The sequence below is a fragment of the Eptesicus fuscus genome, chromosome 24 (assembly GCF_027574615.1).
Source record: "Eptesicus fuscus isolate TK198812 chromosome 24, DD_ASM_mEF_20220401, whole genome shotgun sequence".
Classification (NCBI taxonomy): Eukaryota; Metazoa; Chordata; class Mammalia; order Chiroptera; family Vespertilionidae; genus Eptesicus; species Eptesicus fuscus.
In genome coordinates, this window is record NC_072496.1 from 16,302,422 (window position 1) to 16,321,920 (window position 19,499).

The following is a 19,499-nucleotide window of genomic DNA, read 5'->3' on the forward strand; positions in this document are numbered from 1 at the left end:
GCTGGTGGCTCAGTGGTTAGAGCGTTGGCCACAGACCCAAGTTTGACTCCCTGACAGGGGCACTACCTTGGTTGCAGGTTCAATCTGGACTGGAGGCAAACAGTCAATGTGTGTTTCTCACATTGATCTCTCTCTCTCTCTCTCTCTCTCTCTCTCTCTCTCCTCCCTTCCTTCCACTCTCTCTCTAAAGGTCAATAGAAAAAATATCCCCGGGTGAGGATTAAAAAAAATTAAAGAGCAGCTTCAAGTACACCCAAGCGCGGGCGGGCACGGGCGGGCACGGGCAGGATTTGTGGGGCCTGCAGCTTATTCAGTTCTGGGGGCGAAGTGCAGTTATTTAAGAAAAACAATAGAAAACTATGTCCAACACGGAATGTTTATTTAGAATAACAGGTAAAGCCACAATGAATCACAAACGTTAAATAAGATGGCTAGTATGACAGCATTCAAAAGACAGTAGTAATAACAACTACTATTACTGTTGGACTTACATGTCTCTATACTTATTTCTCTTTCTACATTTTTGGGCTGCATACTCCTTGGTCTCCATATAATACCAATTTCATAATTTGTTTTCTACGGAGAGAATGGGAAGCTAATCCAGGCTTTCCTCTAGTGTGGTTAATTGAATTTTGGTCTTAATAACCATCATTTAGGAAAGTTCCATCGTCCACAGTGTCTTCCCGGGGCAGACCTACCCAGAGCTCCAGCCTCTGTCCCGGGGCTGAGTCCCCCTTCCTCACGCCCCCCAAGGAGGTGGCTCAGAGCCTGGGGGTAGGGGTGGGGGCGGGGGAAGTGGGCGGTCCCTGGAGCACCTGGTGGAGCGGGAGCCCACGGGCCAGCGCTACCGCCTCCGGCCAGCTGGTGGCGACAGAGGCCCTGAAGCTGAAGCTCTGTCTCAGCTTTTCCTTTTCCTTTTTCTTCTTTTCTTTTGGAGCTTCTGTTGAACAGGCCCTTTCCCAAACCTTTCACCTCTTCTTACTGTAAGTGGAGGATAATAATAATTCAGTATTATTATTATTATTATTATTATTATTATGTTCAGTATTAACAGTAATTATTCGTTTGTTATTACGTGAATATTAGCATTTGTAAGACATGGAAGAATGTACCCCACATTGCCAATGTTGGGGAAATCTCAGCAATGGGATTATGGAAGATTTTATTTTTAAAAATAATAAGTTGAATTTTATTAAAATCAAAATGTTTATGTCTTCAAAAAGACACTATGAATCCGGCTGGCGCGGTTCAGTGGTTGAGTGTCGACCTATGAACCAGGAGGTCACTGTTCAATTCCCCGACAGGGCACATGCCCCGGTTGTGGGCTCGATCCCCAGTAGGGGGCCTGCAGGAGGCAGCCAATCAATGATTCTCTCTCATCATTGATGTTTCCATCTCTCTCTCCCTCTTCCTTCCTTCCTTTCTGAAATTAATAAAAAAATATTTTATTATTTTTTTTTGTTATTCCTCACCCGAGGATATTTTTCCATTGAATTTTTAGGGAGCGTGGAAGAGAGAGGGAAAGACAGAGAGAAACATCGATGTGAGAGAAACACATCGATTGGTTGCTTCCTGCATGAGCCCCGATCAGGGGAGGAGCCTGCAACCAAGGTTGACCAGCCCTTGACCAGAACCGAACCCGGGACCTTTTGGTCCGCAGGTTGACCCTATAGCCACTGAGCCAATATATATATATATTTCAGTTTCCCTATGAGCATTGTTTTTATTGTTTAAAGTATTGCATATGTCTCCTTTTTTCCCCATTAACCCCTCAATAAAAATATGTTTTAAAGACACTAAAAAAAAAGACACTATGAGTCTTGTGTGTTTTTTAAATATATATTTTACTGATTTTTTACAGAGCGGAAGGGAGAGGGATAGAGAATTAGAAACATCGATCAGCTGCCTCCTGCACACTCCCTACTGGGGATGTGCCCACGACCAAGGTACATGCCCTTGACCGGAATCGAACCTGGGACCCTTCAGTCCGAAGGCTGAAGCTCTATCCTCTGAGCCAAACCAGTCAGGGCGAGTCTTGTGTTTTTTTAAATACACCTTTCTATGTCTTTGATTTCTTTTATTAGGCTAATTATTGCTTGTGAATCTGAAAACACACACACACACACACACACACACACACACACACACACACACAACTCTCACAGTGGCCCTTATGAGTGTTTTGGATGTAGAGGCCAGAAAGGAATGGTAATAGCAGCCATACAAGTCCTGTCTTCCTTTTCCGTGTGTTTTTATTGATTTTAGAGACAGAGGGAGGGGGAGGGGGAGAGAGAGGGAGAGAAAATCCCCAATCGGCTGCCTTCCGCACACCCCCTGCTGGGGACCCAGCACGAGGCCTGGGCTCGGCCCTGACCAGGCCTCGGACCAGTGACCTCTGGGCATGGGATGGCGCCCAGCCGACAGAGCCACACCGGCCAGGCCGCTTCCCAGCTCATCGTTTGGATAGTTCATAGCTTTTGACGCACGTTCCCAGCTGTAAGTTCATTCGGGCTGCTCAGCGTCTGTGACGGGGCCCGGGCAGAAGCAATTCCTGCTTCCTGCAGCTACAGAGACAGAGGGCCAGACCGGCCTCAGTCCAGGAGCTAACGGTGACAGACCCAGCCCTTCCCTGAGCTGCTCGGGCTGCTCCCCGCCTCTGCTGCTCATCTCTTTGGGGTGCTCCTCTTCCGGTCTTCTCCCTGCACCCCCCCCCCCCTCCAGGATCTCATGGTCCTTACGGGGCTGACAGCAGCTCCCTCCTGCTGTTGCAGAAGACCAGGAAGACCCAGGACGCTTCTGAGGAAGTTGGAGGGACACTGTTTACTATGCCAGCGGGCTCAGGGAACAGCCTTCCAAACCTGAGTGAAGGAACACGCACGGGGCCCTCCCTTATACCTCCCTCCCTGTGCTCTTTGTCCCACAAGCATGGGTCATGCTTACGGTCCTTTCCTCAGGCCTTTGCAAGAAGGCCCCCGGTGTTGGGGGTCTCCAGGCCCTGTCTGGTGGTCTGGCCTGGCATCAGCGTTAGGAGCCCTCCCTCTGGCCAGTGCACTGTCCACAGTCCAATGGCCTCTGTAACCGGTTCTGCAAGACCAGTGTCTGGGAAGGAGGTAGTGACTTAATCATAGGTCATCAGGAATGTACACCGAGCTTGCTGGCCTGGGCTCACATCACTAGCCCCAAATATCGGGGTTACATTGGAATTAGCCCTTTTTGCCTCCTCTCCGCCAGCCTCCCCCACCACACACCCTCCCGCCACTGCTGCCGAGTTATTCGCGATCCTCCCTGCACACCTTCACGCCCCACCCTGCCCCCCGCCCCTCGGGGCACCTGGGACCAGCCTCTGGGCCCTGCAACCTGGCCCGGCCTGCGGCCCCTCCCATAACAGAACCTGCTTTGGTCCAGGTTAACCAAACCTGCCAGGCTCAGCCCTCAGGGCAGCAGCAAATGGCATCCCTTCTGCCTGGAATGCTTACTCCGAGTTCAAGGTGAGGATGCACAGTGACCAATCAGAACCGTCTCCTCTCTGAAGCCACGCCCACACCCCGGCAGCACGCCGTCCTCTCTCCACATCAGAGAACGGGAAGCATCAGTGCCCGGCGCCAGGCAGTACCTGTACGGACAGAGTCTGTGTGACGGCCCCAGCCCCAGACACAGGCCCAGGACCAAGAGCGGGGACAGCGCGGGCCTGGGCCCGCTGCACACGGACAGCGCATGTCCTTCCTCAGGAGGCAGCTGCGCAGCTCCGCTCACGGGGCCTAACGCAACCCCGCCCAGTGTCATCAACTTCTTAATTTTTAAAGGTAAGTTAGATATCTGGATGGTTTTATACTAAAATTCCAGCTTTTAAAATGCTAGCAACCGACTCAGATTTAAAGCACTGTAAGGCCAGCATATTTTATTTTATTTTTTTTTGCCATTTGCATGTATTTATTTAGGTAAGAGATCGGAAAATACATTTTGATAATACACATAAGAAAAACACACATTTACATGAATAAAAGATAAAGTGACCGAAGGTGAGCCCTGGCCAGCTGGGTAGCTCCGTTAGAGCATCGTCCAGATACTCTGAGGTTGTGAGTTCAATCCCCGGTCAGGGCACATACATGTACAAGAATCAACCAATGAATACGTAAATAAGTGGCATAACATACAGATGTTTCTCTCTCTCTGTCTCTCTCTCAAATCAATCAATAAATTAAAAAATTTAAAATGACAGATAGTGACAGAATTTAGTGTTTATAAATGAGATAATAATGTTAATAATTCAGAGAAGAAATTAAAAGTGTACTTAAAAGTTTGAGACCATGCTTTACAATATTTTATAACAAAAAGTAAAGTGTTAAGCTTTTAAAGAAATACATTACTTAATAGTTTTTCAAATGATTTCAAGACACTCTCTTATATGGACATGAAAAGTAAAACAGTCAGAAACTTAGGTAAACAAGTATCAGTCCACAGAAGCTTGTGAAGGTTACTTTTTTATTCTTTTGATTTCAGAGAGGAAGGGAGAGAGAGATAGAAACATCAATGATGAGAGAGAATCATGGATCAGCTGCCTCCTGCACGTCCCCACACTGGGGATCGAGCCCTGCAACCCGGGCATGTGCCCTGACTGGGAATCGAACCATGACCTCCTGGTTCATAGGTCGATGCTCAACCACTGAGCCATGCCAGCTGGGCAAAAGTTTACTTTTTTTATATAAAAATTCTTCAGTTTACACTTGTTCTTGTTATAGGAACAGAAAGAAACCAGCATGCCAAATATATTTGAGGAGTCTGTAAATTACATAGCAAGAACCATTACTTTAAAAAGCCTATGAAAATGTGCACCACACAACATCTATAGTAACCGAGCAAATGTAAACCATATGATTATTAACTCTTCTAGAAAACACACCATTTAAAAAAACATATATTTTATTGATTTTTTACAGAGAGTAAGGGAGAGAGATAGAGAGTCAGAAACATCGATGACAGAGAAACTTCGATCAGCTGCCTCCCTGCACACCTCCCACTGGGGCTGTGCCCACAACCAAGGTACATGCCCTTGACCGGAATCGAACCCGGGACCTTTCAGTCCGCAGGCTGATGCTCCATCCACTGAGCCACACCGGCCAGGGCGAAAACACACCATTTAACCTACGGGCCAACTCTTGTAAGCCGCGTAAAGGACAGGACTGTGCAGGCTATCCTGTGAGCCTCCAGTGTGAACTCTCTGCTGCTTTTAAAAAAAATTGTTCTTAGAGAGAGGAAAGAAGGGAAAGAGGGAGGGAGGGGAGGAGAGGGAGGGAGGGGGAGAGGGAGGGAAGGAGAGGGAGGGAGGGGAAGAGGGAGAGAGGGAAGGAGAGGGAGGGAGGGGAAGAGGGAGGGGGAGGAGACAACAATGGGAGAGAGAAACTTCAATCAAGTGAGCCCACTGGGGATCAGCCTCGCCACCTTGTGGTGTGTGCCCGGCTGCTCCCAGTGCGCCACCCGGCCAGGGCTCCCCTACCCTTTAGCGGACACTGAGCACAGAGCAGCCAGCGCTTATTAAAGCTCACTGTGTGCCAGGCAGGTCATTTTCTAGGTGCTTTGCATGCATCCACACAGCCAGTCTTCGCAACGGCCAAGGAATGGGCACCATTCTATCCACGTCTTAGAAGGAAGGAAGCCTAAGTCCAGTAACCGCTCAAGGCCAATGAGCTGGTCATGCATTCCGGGACTGGTCGCCCCACCCTATCAGAGGGCTTCTCACACGGTCTCATTCCTTCTTTTCAGATCAGGCAGCCTCCCACCTGGATTTCTGCAGTGTCTGGTACACAAGGCGCTCCTTAAATGTACGCGGAGCTGAACTGCCATTGGATGGGGAAGGTGTAGTTATACCTTCACTGATTCATCAGTAAAACACGCGGAGTGTCTCGGTGCTTCCCGTCCCGTGTCAGGGACTGTGGGAGGCCAGGGACATGGCCTTTGACCTGCAGGTACATGCACTGAAGGAGAAAAAATAATGACCACTCCTGAATGGCATTGCATGACTAGGAAAGGCAAACTCGCCCAGCTGGGGTGGCTCACGGTTGAGTGTCAACCTATGAACCAGAGGGTCATGGTTTGATTACGGCAGGGCACATGTCTGGCGGGCATGCGAGAGGAAGCTAATCAATGATGCTCTCTCATCATTGATGTTTCTATCTCTCCCTTCCTGTTTCTGAAATCAATAAAAACATTATTATTATTATTATTATTATTATTATTATTTAAAAGACTACCTGCACCTTGGCAGGGTAGCTCCGTTGGTTAGAGCATGGTCCGTGTAAGCAAGGTTGTGGGTTCAATCCGCAGTCAGGACATATACAAGACTCAACCAATGAATGCATAAATAAGTGGAACAAATCCATGTTTCTCTCTCTCTCCCTTCCTCTCTTTCTAAATTCAATCAATAAAAAGACTAATTGCAAAAATTTTCAAGTACTGATTATTAACTCGCCAGATAAAGCAGGAAACATGTAATCAACCCCCATCGCTGTCTGGCGATCTAACAATATTTCACAGAACAGATGAAAATGTGTGGAGAGAACAAGGGGAAAGGTTGATATTAGGGAAGAAACTTCAGAAAGTATTTCAGAAATGGTAATAGTTCTTTTTAAATTTTTTTTGTCTTTATTGATTAAGGTATTACATATGTGTCCTTATCCTCCCATTGCCCCCCAAACTCCCGCTCATGGCCTCACCCCCCAGGTGTCTGTGTCCATTGGTTAGGCTTATATGCATGCATACAAGTCCTTTGGTTGATCTCTCCCCCTTACCCCCACCCTTCCCTGCCTTCCCTCTGAGCTTTGACCATCTGATCGATGCTTCTCTGTCTCTGGATCTGTTTTTGTTCATCAGTTTATGTTGTTCATTATATTCCACAAATGAGTGAGATCATGTGATATTTATCTTTCTCTGACTGGCTTATTTCACTTAGCATAATGCTCTCCAGTTTCATCCATGCTGTTGCAAATGGTAAGAATTCCTTTTTTACTGCAGCGTAGTATTCCATTGTGTAGATGTACCACAATTTAAAAAAATCTTTATTGTTCAGATTATTACAGATGTTCCTCTTTTCTCCCCCCATAGCTCCCCTCCACCCGGTTCCCACCCCACCCCATGCCCTCCCCGCACCTCCGCACTGTCCTCGTCCATAGGTGTAAGATCTTTGTCCAATCTCTTCCCGCACCCCACCCCCCATCTCCCCCGAGAATTGTCAGTGAGGCTATATGACTGGAAACTGTTTTTTCCAGTATTCATGGTTTCACAGCTTAACATGTAAGCCGTTTATCTATGTTGAGCTTATTCTTATATATGGCACTAGAGGCCCGGTGCACAAAATTCGTGCACGGGAAGGCGGGGGAGGGGGGTGTTCCTCAGCCCAGCTTGCACCTTCTCCAATCTGGGACCCCTCGAGGGATGTCTGACTGCCCGTTTAGGCCCAATCCCACTGGGTGGGAAATCCCTCTCACAATCCAGGACTGCTGGCTCCCAACTGCTCGCCTGCCTGTCTTCCTGATTGCCCCTAAGCGCTTCTGCCTGCCACCCTGATCACCCCTTAACCACTTCCCTGCCAGCCTGATTGATGCCTAACGGCTCCCCTGCCAGCCTGTTTGCCCCTAACTGCCCTCTACTGCAGGCCTGGTCACCCCTAACTGCCCTCCCCTGCAGGCCTGGTCCCCCACAACTGCTGTCCCCTGCAGGCCTGGGTCCCTCTCAACTGCCCTTCCCTGCAGGCCTGGTCGCCCCCAACTTCCCTCCTCTGCCATCCTGGTCACCCCTAACTGCCCTCCCCTGTGGCTTGATCGCCCCCAACTGTCCTCCCTTGCAGGCCTGGTCCCTCCCAACTGCCCTCCCCTCTGACCATCTTGTGGTGGCCATCTTGTGTCCACATGGGGGCAGGATCTTTGAACACATGGGGGCAGCCATCTTGTGTGTTGGAGTGATGGTCAATCTGCATATTACTCTTTTATTAGATAGGCTAGAGGCCTGGTGCATGGGTGGGGGCCTGATGGTTTGCCCTGAAGGGTGTCCCAGATCAGGGTGGGGGTTCCCTTGGTGCATGGGGTGGCCTGAGCGAGGGGCCTGTGGTGGCGACCCAAGCGGAGGCCCTGGTATCTGGGGTTTATTTATCTTCTACAAATGAAACTTTGTAGTAGCCTGGAGTGGAGCCAAGCCTCCTGCTTGCTCTGTGGCGGCAGCCATTTCTGTTGGAATTTATGTATCTTCTGTAATTGAAACTTTGTAGCCTTGAGTGGAGGCCTGGGCCGGCAAGGGCAGGAAGAAAGCTTGGCTTCCGCCATTGCCAGGGAAACCCAAGCCTCCCGCTTGCTCTCTCTGGCCGCAGCCATCTTGGTTTGCTTTATTTGCATATTTGCTCCTGATTGGCTGGTGGGCGTGGCTGGTGGGCGTAGTGGAGTGATGGTTATTTTGCATATTACTCTTTTATTAGATAGGACTAGAGGCCCACTGCACTAAATTCGTGCACAGGGTGGGGGGTTGTGTATTTCAGCCCAGCCTCTACCCTCTCCAATCTGGGATCCCTCTCAAAATCCAGGACTGCTTGCTTCCAATTGCTCACCTGCCATGCAGGCCTGGTCGCTCCCAACTGTCCTCTCCTGCAGGCCTGGTCCCCCCCAACTGTCCTCCCCTGCAGGCCTGGTTGCCCCAACTGCCCTCTCCTGCTGGCCTGGTAGCCCCCAACTGCCCTCCCTTGCCAGCCTGGTCACCCCTAATTGCCCTCCCCTGCAGGTCTGGGTCCCCCCCAACTGCCCTCCCTTTCAGGCCTGGTTCCTCCAAACTATCCTCCCCTGCTGGCCTGATTGCCCACAACTGCCCTCACCTGCCGGCCATCTTGTGGTGGCCATCTTTGACCACATGGGAATGGCCATCTTGTATGTTGGAGTGATGGTCAATTTGCATATTACCTCTTTATTATATAGGATAAGTTAAATTTGTGGCTTTCTTTCTTCTGTCTCTCTCTCTCCTTCCTTCCTTCCTTCCTTCCTTCCTTCCTTCCTTCCTTCCTTCCTTCCTTCCTTCCTTCCTTCCTGCTTTCTTGCTTTATTTTGCACTTAACTGTCCTATTTTCTCAACACCATTTATTGAAGAGGCTGTCTTTACTCCATTGTATGCTCTTGTCAAATATTACTTGAGTGTAATGGCTTCATTTGATTTCTGGGTTCTCTGTTCTCTTCCATTGATCTACTAGTATATGAGTGTTCTTATGCTAGTACCAGGATGTTTTGAGTACAGTGGCTCTGTAGTATAACTTGATACATGGCATTTTGATCCCTCCAAATTTGTTCTTCTTTCTGAAGATTATTGTAGCTATTTGCGGTCTTTTCTGGTTTCATTTAATTTTTTGGACTGTTTGTTCTACATGTTTGAAATATGGCATTGGTATTTTAATAAGGATTGTTTTGAATCTATAGGTTCCTTTGATAGTATGGACATTTTAATGATGTTGATTCTACCAATCCATGAACACTATATTCTTCCACTTGTTCATATCTTCTTCTATCACTTTTTTCAATGCCGTGTAGTTTTCTGAGTATAGGTCTTTTACCTCCTCAGTTAAGGTTTTTCCTATGTATCTTAACTTTTCTGTTTCAATGATAAATGGGATTTGTGTGTGTGTGTTTTCATTTTTCTTTCTGAGAATTCGTTATTGATGTACGAAAATGTCACTGATTTCTGGGTGTTAATTTTGTATCTTGCTACATTACCAAATTCATGTGTTAAGTCTAGAAGATTATTAGGGGAGTCTTCAGTGTTTTCTATGTACAAATTCATGACATCTGTGAATAATGACATTTTTACTTTCTCTTTTCCAATTTTGATGCCTTTTATTTTTTTTTCTTATCTGATCGCTGTGCCTAGGACTTCCAGTACTATGTTGAATAAGAGTGGTGAAACCAGACATCTCTATTTTGTTCCTGTTCTTAGGGGAAATGGTTTTAGTTTGTGCCCATTGAGGATGATGTTGGCTGTAGGTTTTACATATATGACCTTTATTATGTTGAAGTATGATCACTCTATTCTCACTTTGCTGAGAGTTTTTTTTTTTTTCCCAACAAAGGGTGTTGGATTTTGTTGAGTGCTTTTTCTGCATCAATTGATAGATCATGAAATTTTTGTCTTCCAATTTGTTTATGTGATGTATCACATTTATTGATTTGCAAATATTGTACCAGTGTTGCACCCTGGGATAAATCCAACTTGGTCATGATGTATGATTTTTTTAATGCATTGCTAGATCAAATTTTCTAACATTTTATTTAGAATTTTAGCATCTATGTACATCACATGTATTGGCCTCTATTTCTCTTTCTTTTTAGTGTTTTTATCTGGTTTTGGAATTAGTCTAATATTAGCTCATAAAAATATCTTGGAAATGTTGCTTCATCTTGGAATTTTTTGGAACAGTTTGAGGAGGATAGGTGTTAGTTCTTCTTTGAATGTTTGGGAAAATTCCCCTGTGAACCAGTCTGGACCAGGACTTTTGTTTGTTGGGACTTACAAAAAATTATTACATCCACAATTTCATCAGTAGTTATGGGCATATTAGATATTCTGATGCTTCCTGACTAAGTTTTGGAAGATTGTGTTTTTCTAGAAATATCTACATTTATTCCAGCGTGTCCAGCTTGTTAGGATGTTGTTGTTCATAGTGGGTTCTTTTAAATGATCATTATAATTCTGTGGTGTCAGTTGTTACTTTACCTTTACATTTCTGATTTTGTTTATTTGGGTCATCCGCCTTTCCTTTTGATGAGTCAGGCTAAAGGTTCATCAATCTTGTTTATCTTTTCAAAGAACCAGTTCTTGGTTTCATTGATCTTTTGTAGGGTTCTTTGGAACAGAAGCCTCCTGGCTTACATATTGTCTATGACTACTGACAAAGCATGAGAAGAAGCTTGGAGTTCCAATGGAGACAATAAGCCATTCCCTCTCCAGCTGTTAAAGTAAAAGCTTGCTGACCTACCTAAGATCTTGAATTCCTTTAATAAACTTTGCATGGCTGTTTAAGTACTTTGGAAAGATCTGTTTCATTGAAGATAATCTTTTCCATGCCAATTAACAATTCTTTCTACCATTCCTGAATATAGGAACACCATGGAACATCTGCAAATATGTTTCCATAGCTCTGTGTAATGTGGTGTACACTCAAATAAAACCAGCCTGTGGCAGTTGCTGATCTCTGCACCGGCTCATGGTAGAACTCAGAAGCAATGTCTTGGATTGAGGGTCTGTTCCTTGCCAGACAGTCTTATGCTTAGACCCTTTAGACTCATTTCAAGTTGCCACTGCCAGCACAGGAACATAAAGATCAGGAGGCTTAGCAGACCAACTGTCTAGCTGTGGATGTAGTGCGAGACCAGTGGGCCCCAGCTAAGGCTGTTGCCATTTGTCTTACCTCGCAGGGAGATCTCTGCTCCCTGGGGCTGAGACACATAGGTGCCCTCAAGCTGAAGGTGCAGGGTATTGCAGTACCAGCTAGATCTCTACTCAGAAAGAACCAGGAACAGCATAGTGCAGCCAGGCTCTTGCCAGTAACTGGGAAACTGATAGGGTCAAGCGGGCTGAACTGGGACACCTGCTCGAAGAGAACAGCACGTGGGGAATTGCTGACCCAGCCGACGCTGAAGAAGAGCAAGTATGAGCAGTGCCCCAGGGAGAGGAGGAGCAGGTCCTGTTCTTTCTGCCTCAAGCACACCATGCCATGGAGGACAGGGAGGAGTTTGTGTACGAGGTCTGTAGCTTGTGCTCCCTGCCTGGCTAAAGGACAGCTCTTACCTGCTGCAGGATCACAGACCAACATGCCATCCTTCCAGGCTTGCTTAGGAAGCAGCTATATCTGGACCAATCTGCCGGGGGCTTTGCTGTCTCTCTTTCTGTGAATCTTGACCATGTTCAGACCAAACGTACTTCATGGGCCCCTGCATAAGGTGGTGGTGTTTGGGATTTTCTTCATGGGTATGGTGCCCTACCTCAGCTTCTCCTGGCTTTCACACCATCTACTGTCTTTCAGAGAAAGTCTCTCAGACATTTTCCAAATTGGACTATTCAGGGTTTGCTCTAGTGATTATGGAGAGCTTTGTCCCCAGGCTCTATTACTCCTTCCACCATCCACAGCTCATCTACCTCTTCATCATGTGTCCTGGGCACGAGCACCTTCATTGTGGCACAGTGGGACTGTTTGCTCGTCCCAAACACCAGCAGACAAGAGCAAAGGTGTTCCTGGGCCTTGGCTTCAGGGGCCTTGGGCCTAACATGCACTTTACTCTTGCTAAGGGCTTTGTCAAGGCCATCACCGTGGGCCAGATGGGCTGGCTCTTCCTCGTGGCTGAGATGTGTATCACTGGAGCTGGCCTCTACGCTGCTTGAATTCCTGAGCACTTCCTTCCTGGAAAGTCTGACATATGGTTCCAATCGGATCATATTTTTCTTGTCATGGTGGTGGAAAGGTTTCCTGGCAAAGAGAGTTTCTGTTTCAAACCTTAGGAAGGTGAATCACAGTGCAGATGCTCAAGATTTTCCACCAAGGACTTGACATCATCCACAAATAACTAGGAGATAGAAGAGGGCTAGGTAGTTAGGGATGAGACTATGGGAGGGGAGGAAAATAGAGAAGTCCAAGAATATCAGGATATAGCTTGATGACTAGTTGCTAAGGCAAGCCAGCTGGGTGAAAACCCAGCTAGATGAAAGTTGCTGGAGCATCCCATTTGAGCAGGGAAGAACCAACACTCCCAGAGAGCTTCCTCTACCGCTATATTCAGAGAGCTTAATCAGAAGAACCAATCATAAGCCATACGGTGTATACCTACCCCTAGAGAGAGAGAGCTTTCAGGGCATATGTCTACCCCTAGACAGAGAGTTTCAGCAACAACCAACGTGGGTCCCCTCCCTGCTAGAGGGAGTCTGTCTCTCTCTCAACAAACTTCGCTTTCGCTTTTGCTTACATAGATGCTAAAATTCTAAATAAAATGTTTGTGAACTCATTCTTCGATTTCGTGAGAAAACAAACTCAGACCCAAACACAGCACGTTGGTTTTATATTTTTTGAGAAACAACTCTTGGCATTCTTTTAAGTCAAACTTGTGAAAGAACGTTCTTTCATAAAATTGAAGCCGTGTGCTTGGACCACCACTCAACATGCAAAATCGTCTCCATCCAGAAAACAAACATTTAAACACCCCCCTCTTCTGTCACATTAGTGTCCTTACTGAGAAAGAAATGGTCTGCCTTGTTGCAGCTGTCCACTTTCTGGTTGGTCATCAGGTCAAGAAAAATCATTTTTAACCCAGATGTTCTCTCACCGTCATGGAGACCAGAACACAGGGCAGCAAGGCCCTCCACAAAGTTCCTTCCTCCTGTGTCACTGAGAAATAGTAGCAACTGGACCCAGAAGTGGGCCAAAGGATCATCATGGTTCACTGCCTTGTAGATCTCAGTCCATTTTGAGGGGGTAATGACAGTCCCCTGTCCTGGATGTTAGTTCTTGGAAGAACTAACCCTAGAGGCCAAACTCCACAGGGATCCTGTCAGGTCCAGCCTGACGGTTGAACCGGGCTGAGGTAGGGAGTTGGAATTTGAGAAAAGAAAGAATAAGAGAAACAACAGCAAGAGAAACAACAGCGGGATCAGGAGGTCCACGAACCCTTGAGAGGCTGTGGCGTGTTTATTAACTCTGTAATGCCTTTTATACACAAAACACTGAATAGGAGGTCTGTGAAGAGGAATGTACTCTTTGTTCCTCTTAATCTCTAAGGGAGAGATAGAGTAGAGGGACAAATTCTTGGTACAGTAAATCAGGCAGATTCTCAGTAAATAGTTACAGACTTCTTGGCAAGCCATGAAAGGGTTGCTCTCATTCTACTGATAGCAGTCATATAAACAAACCTGGGAAAGCTTTGTAGGTAGGGGCTGCTCTCATTATACTGATTAATTGCCATCCAAACAGGCCTGGGAAAGCTGTGTGGGTAGGGGGCCAGCCTTGCTAGCCCCTTCAGGTGCAAGGACCATGTCACCTTACACCTGGTCTCCAACAGATCCCCCTTTTTTGTTTTTTAGGCTACTAATAATAAAAGTAAAATTTAAATATAAATAATAAAGCTCTAATATTAAAATAATGCCAATGCAAAATTAAATTACATACATGTTATTTTCAAAACTTGAATGTTAAGAGCAAAACTATGGCTATCCTATCTAATAATAGACAAATATGCAAATTGACCATACCTCCAACACACCCACAAGCCACGCCCACGAGCCACGCCCACCACCCAATCAGAGCGAGTATGCAAATTAACCCAAACCAAGATGGCTACAGCCACAGAGAGCAAGGTTTCCTAGGTAACAGAGTAAGCCAAGCTTTCTGCCTGCCCTGGCCAGGCCTAAGCCTCCACTCAAGCTACAAAGTTTCAATTATAGAAGGTAAACAAATTCTAACAAATGGCGGCAGAATGGAGCTTGAGAGAGCAGGCCAGGGTTGCCGCCAGCAACAGGGGAAGCAAAGCTTTCCGCACACCCTGGCCGGGCCCACCCGCTTAAGGCAACAAAGTTTCAATTATAACCCCAACACAAATGGCTGCTGGCCTCGGAGGGAGCCCCAGGCTTGGCTCCACTCCAGGCTACAAAGTTTCAATTGTAGAAGGAAAATAAATTCCAGATACCAGGCCCTCTGCTTGGGTTGCCAGGGGGTGTGGCAGGCCTGCAAACCACCACAGGTCCCTCGCTCAGGCCGCCCCACACCCCTAGGGAACTCCCACCTGATCAGGGACACCCTTCAGGGCAAACCAGCTGGCCCCCACCCCTGTACCAGGCCTCTATCCTATCTAATAAAAGAGTAATATGCAGATTGATCATCACTGCAACAACACAATATAGCTGCCCCCATGTGGACACAAGATGGCCACCACAGATGGCCAGCAGGAGAGGGCAGTTGGGAGGCACCCGGCCTGCAAGGGAGGGCAGTTGGGAGGCACCCTGCCTGCAAGGGAGGGCAGTTGAGAGGGACCAAGCCTGCAAGGGAGGACAGTTGGAGGTGATAAACCCTGCAGGAGAGGGTAGTTAGGGGTGACCAGGCTGGCAGAGGAGGGAAGTTGGGGGCAAACAGGCTGGCAGGCAGAAGCGGTTAGGGGCAATCAAGAAGGCAGGCAGGCAAGCAGTTGGGAGCCAGAAGTCCTGGATTGTGAGAGGGATGTCCGACTGCCCTCAAGGGGTCCCATATTGGAGAGGGTACAGGCTGGACTGAGGGACAACCCCCCTCTGTGCATGAATTTCGTGCACCGGGCCTCTAGTTAAATAATAATAAAACAATAAGAGAGAAATCAAAACTATAGACATATTAACATTTATGAAAGAAAGTCTCTTTTGTTGCTGGTGTATATTTACTTAGAGTCCGTGGACTTGGCTGCACAAGACTTTGCAGAAGACTGGCAGCTAACAGATGCTAGCATGAGCAGGAACATGGTTGAAGAAGTAGCTTCAACTTCTTGCTTTTCTACAATCTGCTGCACTTCAGTCATTAACTTCTTCAGATGACTCTATGTTGGCACCTCAGTCCCTTGCGTAGCTTTTAGTTTTCTTCTTCCTCCGCTTTGCTGTATTTAGGGCAGTCCTTAGTCCTTTTGAGTGAAGGGACACAGGAGCTTGTCTGAGTCCATTGTGGTGACACACGTAACGCTCTGGCACCTGAATTGGCTGCATTGCTCCTTCTGGAAAGATATAAAACACAACCTCTTCCCCACATTATTACTGAATCTAATAAAACTCTTTTCTGGTTTATGCTTCCTTCCACCTAGCTGACTCAGTGGAGGCTATTGTATAGGAGGCCTGATGCCTTTCACCTGCTGTACGATCCTCTGTATCATAGTTCAAAAATTTTTTAAAGTTTAAAAAGCATGACTGAGCTTCTCTTGAGGTGACTCATAACATCTGTCTCCCACTTTTTTGTTTTTTAGTAAATGATTTTAAGAGTATGATTGGTTCTTTCTACAATTGAGTGCCATTCTTCTGCTAGATTCGATTAGGTTTAAGTCCTTGGGGATTTACCCCGAAAGTTGGTACAGGAAGGTGGATAATATACTGAGAACATTGCTTCTAATAAAATATGGAAATTGCCATTCTTAAATAATATTTTAAAGGCTGAAAATTAAATGAAAAATTCTTCTGAATTAGTGTGCCTTATAGTAGCTGTTTTAATAATTTTTACTATACTTACTATATAAGTACTATTATTATAGGTTGATGGGCTTCGTAGTAAAATCTGTTAAGGCATAAATAAGAGCTTGTATTTCTACTGAAATATAAGGGGTTTGAAGGACCTTTGCTTCCCTGCTGTAGTAGATCTAGCCTTTCTAGAACTGGATCTATCTGTAAAAATGATTAATGCCTGAGGTATGGTATTTCTTTTAATGTGGTAGTTAATACTATTTCCTGTGTTAGAAATAAAGTAAGCCCGTAAGCCAGGGTTCCTGGTAGAATACAAAATATTAAATATTTTTACTTTTATGTAGAAGGGTGTGTATATAAGATCTGGAAGTACGTATACCAACCTTCCTTGTCCTTGGTCCTGGGTAACTTGTAGTAGTGTACAGCTGCTGACTGCTATTATGGCAAGGTGTCTTCACTATATTTATTTCTGGACTATTTTACCTTTGTTCTTGTGGGCCACTGCCCACTCTATGGCTGGAACAGTTCTATTAGGTCCTCTTTAGGATCCGTTGTTGTAGGAATCTAGATGGGCTTTTCTGGAAATATATAAACATATTCTCGACCAAAGGTTAATAAAGAAATCTTTTCTGTAAATTAGACTTGGGATCCTTTTGATTTTTGTCTAAATTATTTTCCTTTGGCTTATTTTCCTTTGGGTTATTTTAAGATTTTATGGGTGTCTTGCTATTAGTATTATAAATGAAAATTAATATTTGAGTAAAAATTTTAAAGCAATTAAGGCTTGATATAATTTACTTATAGGATATTTCTTTTAAGATATTATTCTATTAATCTCTTCTTTTGTATTATTATGAGGTTTTTGTAAAATTTTTTAATGTAGTCTTGATAATCTTTTATTTTTAATTTTTGTGTAGAAATATGATTGCTTTGGATTCATTGTATGTTAAGTAATTTTACTATGAGATGAACTATTAATAAAGTTTTGTTAATACTTTAGGAACAGCTTTTTGTCTAGTTTTTATGAATACTTATTTTAATTAGCTAATTTAAATTAATTTGAAATAAAGCTTAATTTATTTATTAACTTTTATTTGTCCTAGATTATGGACAATAAATGATATTAAGTTTCTGCTATTAATCTTTAATTTTATATAAGGCTTATTAGAGAGGAAAAATTATTTACCTTAGTTTAAAGGGCTAAATACATAGGCTTTTAATTATAATTCTTATAATATTTGAAGGAAACCTCTTTATTTTTATTTAAGAATCTCTGTCTTTCTTTTTACAATAGGTAACCTGTAGGGCTGTAGTTTGAAGGTTGAGCCTATAGGTGACTAGCTAACTATATTTTAAGTACTTTTACAGTAAGGCTGACTATTAATTTATTTTTAAATTTAACATTTTTTAAATAAATATATATATTTTATTGATTTTTTACAGAGAGGAAGAGAGAGGGATAGAGAGTTAGAAACATCGATGAGAGAGAACCATCGACCAGCTGCCTCTTGCATACCCCCTACTGGGGATGTGCCCACAAACCAAGGTACATGCCCTTGACCAGAATTGAACCTGGGACCTTTCAGTCCGCAGGCCGACGTTCTATCCACTGAGCCAAACCGGTTTTGGCAAATTTAACATTTTAATAACAATCTTAGTTTACCCTGTAAATATTAATGGAAAGGATTATTTGTATCCCTGAGAAAGCCCTGAGCATTCCTGGTGTTAGGCTGGATTTAGATATAGGGCAGCTGCTGTTAGCCACGTCTCTGTTACCTGGGTCCCGATCTGAGCTGGGCGTGGGAAGTGCGAAGCAGCCATGGGGCAGGAGACCTCCCTCAGAAGGGGCTAGAGTTCAGGATCCTGCAATGTTGGGGGGGTGAGGTTCTGTGCCCCACTTCTGTTGACCCCCAAGTTCTCTCCTGATGGCCCCTCTGCGACTGTGCCTGTCTTAGGTTGTTCCTCCCTTGAGGAATCTTACCCGTCTTTGACTAACCAGCCATCCTCCGGGGCCAAGCAGGGTGATGTGAGGTTCAGTTCTGTCTCCTTGGTAGCCTATGCCCCTGTGGCCTCCACGCCCAGTACCTGCCTTGGGATCCCCTCGCCTGCTGGCGGGGGCCCAGCATTGATCACATATCTTGGGGAACCCAGGTTTCTTCTCTAGAGAGGGCCCAGCTCACGCCATTGGGACAGATCTATGGTACAGCTACCATGAGGCTTCAACCTCAGTATGAACAGAAAGCTTAGGCAACAGCTGTGGGAGAGCCCCTCTTGATAAAAAGGGCAAGAGGGGCCAATATAGAATGCTCAGGTGCCTTCCCAGGGGGCCCTCCACACAGTGGAAGGGATTAAATCCTTTTATGTCCTTTTAAATTGCTGCTAAATATTCAAGGAATTAGCTTGTAAGTTTGTTTGGGATAAATGTAAAATATGCTGTTGTAAAATATTAAAAATTACAATGACATTGTAGAATTATATTATGTAAGGATATTTTTTTCTCTAGGTATGGCAATTTAATTTTAAACTGGCTGTTAATTTCTTTTTGTATAGACAAGGCCTTAGTAACTTTCTTAGAATACTTAATTAAATTGCTTACAAAGACATTGGCTTTTCTTTAAGCTGAAAACCTTGATTATAATTTAATAAGCTATTTAAGTAATTAAAGTAGGTATCCTTATTTAAAATAAAGAAACTTATTTAGTAAAACTTATAGGTTTGATACTTTATTGGTCTGATCTAAAAGTATGGCTATATTTAAGAAATATATTGTTTTTGCCCTTCTTACAGGTGAAAACCTTTATAACATTTAATATATATGTATAAGTAAAATATATTAATTTTTATTTGATAAAGCTTTCCATGTGACTTCAAGTATTAATCAGTTTAATTAAAAAAAATTTCTTTTAAGAGAGAACAGACTTTTGAACATTTTGGGGCCCAATGAAATGTTTAAAAGTCACTCTCAGTCTTGAAATAACCTGGAAAGATTAAATATATATATATATATATATGCATATATTTATATATATGCTTTAAAATTATATACCTAAATTATCTGAAAGAATATCAATTATATTTAAACTGGATTATGGAATTAATCCTTTTTTTAAAAAATCAGACCAATAGCTAATATATTTTAAATTCCTAATTATTAGAGAAAACATAACATTTTATTTTCTCAAAAACATATTTTTATATTTTAGGTATTTAATGACTATATTTATATAATTTTTCTTAATTAAATATGTACTTTAAACTCTTAGATCTTGTAAGTCAAATATATATAGTAGTTTTTAGATTAATAACAC

At 44.4% G+C, this 19,499-nt stretch overlaps 1 pseudogene; it reads left to right on the top strand.

Moving 5' to 3' along the window:
- LOC103304282 (adiponectin receptor protein 1-like) overlaps positions 1–12,516 on the top strand; it is a 32,837-nt pseudogene extending 20,321 nt beyond the window's left edge.
- Positions 12,517–19,499: the final 6,983 nt, after the last annotated feature.